Source organism: Aulonocara sp. 'chitande type north' Nkhata Bay, linkage group LG17 (assembly GCF_057382095.1).
Source record: "Aulonocara sp. 'chitande type north' Nkhata Bay isolate Kocher_YH1m ecotype deep benthic linkage group LG17, A_spYH_male_GT1.1, whole genome shotgun sequence".
NCBI lineage: Eukaryota > Metazoa > Chordata > Actinopteri > Cichliformes > Cichlidae > Aulonocara > Aulonocara sp. 'chitande type north' Nkhata Bay.
In genome coordinates this window covers 9,602,014-9,611,581 of record NC_141360.1, presented here as the reverse complement: position 1 = coordinate 9,611,581, position 9,568 = coordinate 9,602,014, and the positions used below count along the sequence as shown (strand labels likewise).

The 9,568-nt window shown below is 36.6% G+C and overlaps 1 long non-coding RNA gene across 1 annotated transcript; it reads left to right on the top strand.

Annotated features, from left to right (window-relative positions):
• The first annotated feature begins 5,388 nt into the window (after positions 1–5,388).
• LOC147309632 (uncharacterized) lies at positions 5,389–6,806 on the top strand. The gene is made up of 2 exons (XR_015125668.1): positions 5,389–6,093; positions 6,179–6,806. It is a non-coding gene; the product is annotated as an uncharacterized LOC147309632 (long non-coding RNA).
• Positions 6,807–9,568: the final 2,762 nt, after the last annotated feature.

The window sequence follows — 9,568 nt, the reverse complement described above, 5'->3', positions numbered from 1 at the left end:
ATTCTAATTCCGTTGTTTTGATTCAAACTCTGTTCTGTACATTCCAATTCTGTTGTTTTCATTCAAACTCTGTTCTGTACATTCCACTTCTGTTGTTTTCATTCAAATTTCATTGTTTTCATTCAAACTCTGTTCTGTACATTCCACTTCTGTTGTTTTCATTCAAATTCCATTGTTTTCATTCAAACTCTGTTCTGTACATTCTAATTCCGTTGTTTTGATTCAAACTCTGTTCTGTACATTCCAATTCCGTTGTTTTCATTAAAATTTCATTGTTTTGATTCAAATTCCGTTCTGTACATTCTAATTCCGTTGTTTTCATTCAAATTCCGTTGTTTTCATTCGCATTCCACTGTTTTGATTCAAATTCTGTTCTATACATTCTAATTCCGTTGTTTTCATTCACACTCTGTTCTGTACATTCCACTTCTGTTGTTTTCATTCAAATTCCATTGTTTTCATTCAAACTCTGTTCAGTACATTCTAATTCCGTTGTTTTGATTCAAACTCTGTTCTGTACATTCTAATTCCGTTGTTTTCATTAAAATTTCATTGTTTTGATTCAAATTCCGTTCTGTACATTCTAATTCCGTTGTTTTCATTCAAATTCCATTGTTTTGATTCAAATTCTGCTCTGTTCATTCAAATTCCGTTGTTTTCATTCAAACTCTGTTCTGTACATTCCACTTCTGTTGTTTTCATTCAAATTCCCTTGTTTTCATTCAAACTCTGTTCTGTACATTCTAATTCCGTTGTTTTGATTCAAACTCTGTTCTGTACATTCCAATTCTGTTGTTTTCATTCAAACTCTGTTCTGTACATTCCACTTCTGTTGTTTTCATTCAAATTTCATTGTTTTCATTCAAACTCTGTTCTGTACATTCCACTTCTGTTGTTTTCATTCAAATTCCATTGTTTTCATTCAAACTCTGTTCTGTACATTCTAATTCCGTTGTTTTGATTCAAACTCTGTTCTGTACATTCCAATTCCGTTGTTTTCATTAAAATTTCATTGTTTTGATTCAAATTCCGTTCTGTACATTCTAATTCCGTTGTTTTCATTCAAATTCCATTGTTTTGATTCAAATTCTGCTCTGTTCATTCAAATTCCGTTGTTTTCATTCCATCTCTGTTCTGTACATTCCACTTCTGTTGTTTTCATTCAAATTCCCTTGTTTTCATTCAAACTCTGTTCTGTACATTCTAATTCCGTTGTTTTGATTCAAACTCTGTTCTGTACATTCCAATTCTGTTGTTTTCATTCAAACTCTGTTCTGTACATTCCACTTCTGTTGTTTTCATTCAAATTTCATTGTTTTCATTCAAACTCTGTTCTGTACATTCCACTTCTGTTGTTTTCATTCAAATTCCATTGTTTTCATTCAAACTCTGTTCTGTACATTGTAATTCCGTTGTTTTGATTCAAACTCTGTTCTGTACATTCCAATTCCGTTGTTTTCATTAAAATTTCATTGTTTTGATTCAAACTCTGTTCTGTACATTCCAATTCCGTTGTTTTCATTAAAATTTCATTGTTTTGATTCAAATTCCGTTCTGTACATTCTAATTCCGTTGTTTTCATTCAAATTCCATTGTTTTGATTCAAATTCTGCTCTGTTCATTCAAATTCCGTTGTTTTCATTCAAACTCTGTTCTGTACATTCCACTTCTGTTGTTTTCATTCAAATTCCCTTGTTTTCATTCAAACTCTGTTCTGTACATTCTAATTCCGTTGTTTTGATTCAAACTCTGTTCTGTACATTCCAATTCTGTTGTTTTCATTCAAACTCTGTTCTGTACATTCCACTTCTGTTGTTTTCATTCAAATTTCATTGTTTTCATTCAAACTCTGTTCTGTACATTCCACTTCTGTTGTTTTCATTCAAATTCCATTGTTTTCATTCAAACTCTGTTCTGTACATTCTAATTCCGTTGTTTTGATTCAAACTCTGTTCTGTACATTCCAATTCCGTTGTTTTCATTAAAATTTCATTGTTTTGATTCAAATTCCGTTCTGTACATTCTAATTCTGTTGTTTTCATTCAAATTCCATTGTTTTGATTCAAATTCTGCTCTGTTCATTCAAATTCCGTTGTTTTCATTCAAACTCTGTTCTGTACATTCCACTTCTGTTGTTTTCATTCAAATTCCCTTGTTTTCATTCAAACTCTGTTCTGTACATTCTAATTCCGTTGTTTTGATTCAAACTCTGTTCTGTACATTCCAATTCTGTTGTTTTCATTCAAACTCTGTTCTGTACATTCCACTTCTGTTGTTTTCATTCAAATTTCATTGTTTTCATTCAAACTCTGTTCTGTACATTCCACTTCTGTTGTTTTCATTCAAATTCCATTGTTTTCATTCAAACTCTGTTCTGTACATTCTAATTCCGTTGTTTTGATTCAAACTCTGTTCTGTACATTCCAATTCCGTTGTTTTCATTAAAATTTCATTGTTTTGATTCAAATTCCGTTCTGTACATTCTAATTCCGTTGTTTTCATTCTAATTCCGTTGTTTTCATTCAAATTCCGTTGTTTTCATTCGCATTCCACTGTTTTGATTCAAATTCTGTTCTGTACATTCTAATTCCGTTGTTTTCATTCACACTCTGTTCTGTACATTCCACTTCTGTTGTTTTCATTCAAATTCCATTGTTTTCATTCAAACTCTGTTCAGTACATTCTAATTCCGTTGTTTTCATTCAAACTCTGTTCTGTACATTCTAATTCCGTTGTTTTCATTCACACTCTGTTCTGTACATTCCACTTCTGTTGTTTTCATTCAAATTCCATTGTTTTCATTCAAACTCTGTTCAGTACATTCTAATTCCGTTGTTTTGATTCAAACTCTGTTCTGTACATTCCAATTCCGTTGTTTTCATTAAAATTTCATTGTTTTGATTCAAATTCTGTTCTGTACATTCTAATTCCGTTGTTTTCATTCACACTCTGTTCTGTACATTCCAATTCTGTTGTTTTCATTCAAATTCCGTTGTTTTCATTCGCATTCCACTGTTTTGATTCAAATTCTGTTCTGTACATTCTAATTCCGTTGTTTTCATTCACACTCTGTTCTGTACATTCCACTTCTGTTGTTTTCATTCAAATTCCATTGTTTTCATTCAAACTCTGTTCAGTACATTCTAATTCCGTTGTTTTGATTCAAACTCTGTTCTGTACATTCTAATTCCGTTGTTTTCATTCACACTCTGTTCTGTACATTCCACTTCTGTTGTTTTCATTCAAATTCCATTGTTTTCATTCAAACTCTGTTCAGTACATTCTAATTCCGTTGTTTTGATTCAAACTCTGTTCTGTACATTCCAATTACGTTGTTTTCATTAAAATTTCATTGTTTTGATTCAAATTCCGTTCTGTACATTCTAATTCCGTTGTTTTCATTCAAATTCCATTGTTTTGATTCAAATTCTGCTCTGTTCATTCAAATTCCGTTGTTTTCATTCAAACTCTGTTCTGTACATTCCACTTCTGTTGTTTTCATTCAAATTCCCTTGTTTTCATTCAAACTCTGTTCTGTACATTCTAATTCCGTTGTTTTGATTCAAACTCTGTTCTGTACATTCCAATTCTGTTGTTTTCATTCAAACTCTGTTCTGTACATTCCACTTCTGTTGTTTTCATTCAAATTTCATTGTTTTCATTCAAACTCTGTTCTGTACATTCCACTTCTGTTGTTTTCATTCAAATTCCATTGTTTTCATTCAAACTCTGTTCAGTACATTCTAATTCCGTTGTTTTGATTCAAACTCTGTTCTGTACATTCCAATTCCGTTGTTTTCATTAAAATTTCATTGTTTTGATTCAAATTCCGTTCTGTACATTCTAATTCCGTTGTTTTCATTCAAATTCCATTGTTTTGATTCAAATTCTGCTCTGTTCATTCAAATTCCGTTGTTTTCATTCAAACTCTGTTCTGTACATTCCACTTCTGTTGTTTTCATTCAAATTCCCTTGTTTTCATTCAAACTCTGTTCTGTACATTCTAATTCCGTTGTTTTGATTCAAACTCTGTTCTGTACATTCCAATTCTGTTGTTTTCATTCAAACTCTGTTCTGTACATTCCACTTCTGTTGTTTTCATTCAAATTTCATTGTTTTCATTCAAACTCTGTTCTGTACATTCCACTTCTGTTGTTTTCATTCAAATTCCATTGTTTTCATTCAAACTCTGTTCTGTACATTCTAATTCCGTTGTTTTCATTCAAACTCTGTTCTGTACATTCCAATTCCGTTGTTTTCATTAAAATTTCATTGTTTTGATTCAAATTCCGTTCTGTACATTCTAATTCCGTTGTTTTCATTCAAATTCCATTGTTTTGATTCAAATTCTGCTCTGTTCATTCAAATTCCGTTGTTTTCATTCAAACTCTGTTCTGTACATTCCACTTCTGTTGTTTTCATTCAAATTCCCTTGTTTTCATTCAAACTCTGTTCTGTACATTCTACTTCAGTTGTTTTTATTCAAACTCTGTTCTGCACATTCTAATTCTGTTGTTTTCATTCAAACTCTGTTCTGTACATTCTAATTCCGTTGTTTTGATTCAAATTCCGTTGTTTTCTTTCTACTTCTGTTTTTTGTCTTAAACTTCCATTGTTTTCATTCAAATTCTGTTGTTTTCATTCAAATTCCATTGTTTTGATTCAAATTCTGTTGTCTACATTCTAATTCCGTTGTTTTCATTCAAACTCTGTTCTGTACATTCTAATTCCGTTGTTTTCATTCAAACTCTGTTCTGTTCATTCTAATTCCGTTGTTTTCATTCAAACTCTGTTCTGTACATTCTAATTGTTGTTTTCATTCAAACTCTGTTCTGTACATTCTAATTCCGTTTTTTTTCATTCTAATTCCGTTGTTTTCATTAAAATTCCACTGTTTTGATTCAAATTCTGTTCTGTACATTCTGCTTCAGTTGTTTTTTTTTCAAACTGTGTTCTGTAAATTCTAATTCCTTTGTTTTCATTCAAATTCTGTTTTTTTTCTTTCTGATTCTGTTTCTTGTTTTAAACTTCCATTGTTTTCATTCAAATTCTGTTGTTTTCATTCAAATTCCATTGTTTTGATTCAAATTCTGTTCTGTTCATTCAAATTCCGTTGTTTTAATTCAAACTCTGTTCTGTACATTCTAATTCCGTTTTTTTCATTCAAACTCTATTCTGTACATTCCACTTCTGTTGTTTTCATTCAAATTCCATTGTTTTCATTCAAACTCTGTTCTGGGGCCTGGGCCCTGTTTCAGGAAGCCGGTTTAGTGGAAAAACTGAGTAAGTATACCCTGAGTTAACGAAAATTCTGGGTTTTCGGTTTCACAAAGCGAGTTCAGCTGCAGCCTGAGTGAGTCACTATGACGACACACTCCGTGAAGCTAACCTGCCCCCTAGCAGGTTTACTACAACTAACCCTGACTGTCTCCGCCCCTTTGTCGGAAACCTGACAGTAGGAAGTGTCGGACATGGCGTGCCACTTCCTTGAAGAGCCAGTAGATCGTGAAGCCCAAATTCTCCGCAGAGCTCTCCGCCGGGAGAGAGTGATCAGAGCGCGTTTGGACATTTTATCATTTCCTGATGATTTTCTGTGCGAACGTTACCGTTTCTCAGCACAATCTATAATTTATTTGGATAACATCCTCAGGCCATATATTACGCATGTGACACATCGCGGACATGCTCTCAGTTCATTGCATATTATTTGTATCGCACTTCGGTTTCTTGCAAACGGGAGCTTTCTGTATAATATTGGTGACGCTGAGCACGTTTCCAAGGCTACCGTCTGTCGGGCAGTCAGGAATGTTACAGTTGCACTGAAACGTCTCCTGTACTCGTCTGTGGTGTTCCCCGGTCACAGACCCACAAGATTTATCAAAGAGGGATGCCACAAAATTGCAGGTATCAGGATGACCAAAACTTAATGTATGATGTGGTGATACTTGGACTACTACTTAAATTGCACATTTATTTTCAGGGTTCCCAGGCGTGATTGGCTGTACAGATGGCACTCACATTCCAATCATTGCTCCTTCAGTAAATGAAGGAGACTATGTGAACAGGAAGTCTTTCCACAGCATTAATGTACAGGTACATAGTTCCCTGTAGCATGTCAAACTAACAAATTATTTCATTATAGTAATGGATGCTAATTTGTGTTCTCTGCACTGTGAAGATCATATGTGATGCTGCCAACATTATCACAAATGTGGAAGCCAAGTGGCCAGGCTCTGTCCATGACTCACAAATATTCCGTGAATGTACACTGAGCACAAAATTTGGACATGGTGAGTTGAGAATACTTTAAAATATATAAAGACCAATTGCTTCAGGGACATTTGAACTGAAGTGTACCCTTCTGTCTTAGGAGAGTTCACTGGCTACTTGCTTGGTGATAGGGGGTATCCATGTTTACCCTATTTGCTTACCCCTTACCCTGACCCTGAACCGGGCCCACAGCAGCGATATAATCTGGCTAATTGCAGGACAAGAGCCAGAGTTGAAATGACTATCGGAATGCTTAAGGCCCGGTTACAGTGCCTGCAAAGACTCAGGGTCACCCCAGAAAGGGCATGTGACATTATTGTGGCATGTGTGATTCTTCACAACATTGCCACAATTAGAGGAGAACACTGTCCTTCTGAACCAAACATCAGCAGTGATCCAAACCATGAACATCCTGACCCTCCCACGGACATACAAGATGGAAGAGCAGTCAGAGACACCATATGTCACAATCATTTCTTTTGACCCATCACCTCAACATGTTGAAAGAAGAATAAACAGATTTTTTGTTCAACTGGCTTTATTGGTCGCCTGTATTTCCTGTACACAAAGTATTAAAAGATGTAAACCTCATAAAGTGTCTCTGTTGCTTCCTCCTCTGTAACAGCTGTCAATGTTTCTTCATTATTTTCCTGTAGTAAAGAAATAGACAACATTGCTGTTCTACTGTAAACTCATATAATCTGTGGAGTATTACTCACAACTGCATGTTGGTCTGGCTCAACAGGAGGCTGCACCAGATGCAGTACACCACCACCATCAACTGATAGAATATGAGGTTTATACAGGTCACTTATAACTTACAAGGGACCAAATGGCAATTAACAAACATACCAAGCACCTTACACTTCATTGTCATTATGCTCTCAAAGACAACCAAGACTGAGGGAAGGCAAAATCAGTCGGAAAATAACTTCACTACAAAATAATTCATTATGGTAAAGAGTTTATCAAATGAATGTGTCGCACTGCAAAGGTGACTGTGAAGAAAGGATGTATGCACATCATGTATTATTTTGAATTTACCCCCTATGTAGGCACTTGTGTCTTGCGGGGTTATTGCCTCAGAGGATGTCCCCGCAGAGATGCCTTCGGCCACAGGGCGCCCACTGTTTTGGCTGAGGGCCAACTGCTCAGCCTCTGTGAGTGGTGGTGGTGGAGGACCCCCACCTGTTTTTCGGGCCTCCGCTTTTTTTCTGTTGGCTATAACGGGCCACATTTGAGCATACAGAGTAAGCAAATATGTACTTGTAATGTGCTCAGATAATTTCAATAAGTGCTTACAGAAAGAAAATTAATGTAGCCTCTAACTGCAATTGATTTACATCGGACAAACAGACCAAGCACTATGGCTCATAATACAATTACACCTTACCTGTTTGGACTATATTTTTATATTTCATTTTTACTTGCTGCCAGGCACGTTTGGGGCCTGTTGGGTTGCACCTGCGCTCACATCACATCACAAAATAAAATGTATAAAATAACAAATAAAATAACATATGATAAAATAACGTGTTAAATGGGTGGAAATCCCTCGATCAATGTTTAAATTAACACTCACGCATTGACTCTGTCGGCTATGTTTTGCCATGCATGCTTTTGCAGCTGTGGCTGTGTTACTTTTTTCCGCGGAATTTGCATGTTATCGGCATATGCTGCCATCAGAATTTCGGCCTCAAGCGCTGTGAAATACATTGACCGCGCCTTCTTTCCCTCCGTCTCCATGGTGACTCGCTTAATCTGTGCTCCGCTTATCAGGGCTTTATGTATCCTCGTCCGCGCGCTTCACTTGGGGTTAAAGCAACTCCGCGTTGACTGAACTAATTGTTATCAGCCTTTCTGAAACGGAATATTCCGAGTTGGACAGTTCGGGGTTACTCAACCGTGAGTGTCGTTTTTCACTCTGAGTTTTCCAAACCGGCTTCCTGAAACAGGGCCCTGTTCTTCGTACCGCGCTAAGTGAGTTAGCTGGATGAGATTGTTGACGATTTCGCGTGATCCTGGATCGTTCGGTTCCCCGAAGCCCATCCGGGACTTGCTGTCATAGCAACAGAGCCGTAAGCATAAACCTGCTGGGGAGCAGGTTTACTTTATGTAAACAGGATTAGATCGCGGCCACGCAGGTATGTCCGCGTCATTCATACGAAAGCAACAGCGATATTCCACCACTGTTTCACCATAAATAAATAACATCAATGTAACTAAAGATAATGCAGCACTTGATCCTTTTATTGATTTCACACAGATACATACAGGTCATTCCCTAAAAAAGGGAAATGTACTATTAACATTCTATTACATGTATGTGATTATTACAGATGTAATTCATATTTCAGAGTAGTAATTGTAAATTACTTCGTGTAATCAAGATGAGAGACCACGGCTATAAAAGCGAAGGTGGATTTGGGAAGTCTGTCGCAGTCATATCCTGTCCGTTTACGCGAGCAACCCATTGCGGAAGGTGCAAGATTGATAAGGAGAGTCCTCAGAATTCAGCGTATATTGCGGGACAGACAGGATCCTTTAGCTCAGCGCGACAGTGTGCTCATAGAGAGATATCGATTTTCCCGTGAGGGTATTATTCACTTAACCAACTTGTTGACGAGGGGGTGCAGGACCACCACCTGTCTTTTTTTTTGCTCTGCCCTTTTCTTGGTTGCTGTTATGAACAAACAAACAGAGTATTCCAGGGTCTCTTTCCAAGAGACGACAAGCAATATAAGTGATAAATATTACCATTCTGTAGAATATTCTTATATTTCACTTTTACTTGTTCCCATGTTCTAGTGGGTCCTGTTGTGGCTCTAATGTGAAAGGGGATATAATATAACATATTATAATATAATATAATGTAATATAATATTGGATAATATGGTGTGATATGATAAATCTACCCTACCGCCTACTGGTGTTGGCCAGAGGGGCCGATGGCGCAATATGGCAGCCTGGCTTCTGTCAGTCTGCCCCAGGGCAGCTGTGGCTACAACCGTAGCTGCCTCCACCAGTGTGTGAATGTGAGAGTGAATGAATAGTGGCATTGTAAAGCGCTTTGGGTGCCTTGAAAAGCGCTATATAAATCCACTCCATTATTATTGTTATTATTGAATTACTTACGAGTTTGATTTGTCAGCAACTTTCTGCCAGCCCTCTCTCCTTGCTTTTGCAGCCTTTGCAGTGTTCCCTTGCGTTTTAATTAAACTCTGAAACTCCTGAAATCCCTCACTCAAGAGTTCTTGCTCTGCTGCCGAAAAATACCGAGCGCGCTCCTTCGACATTT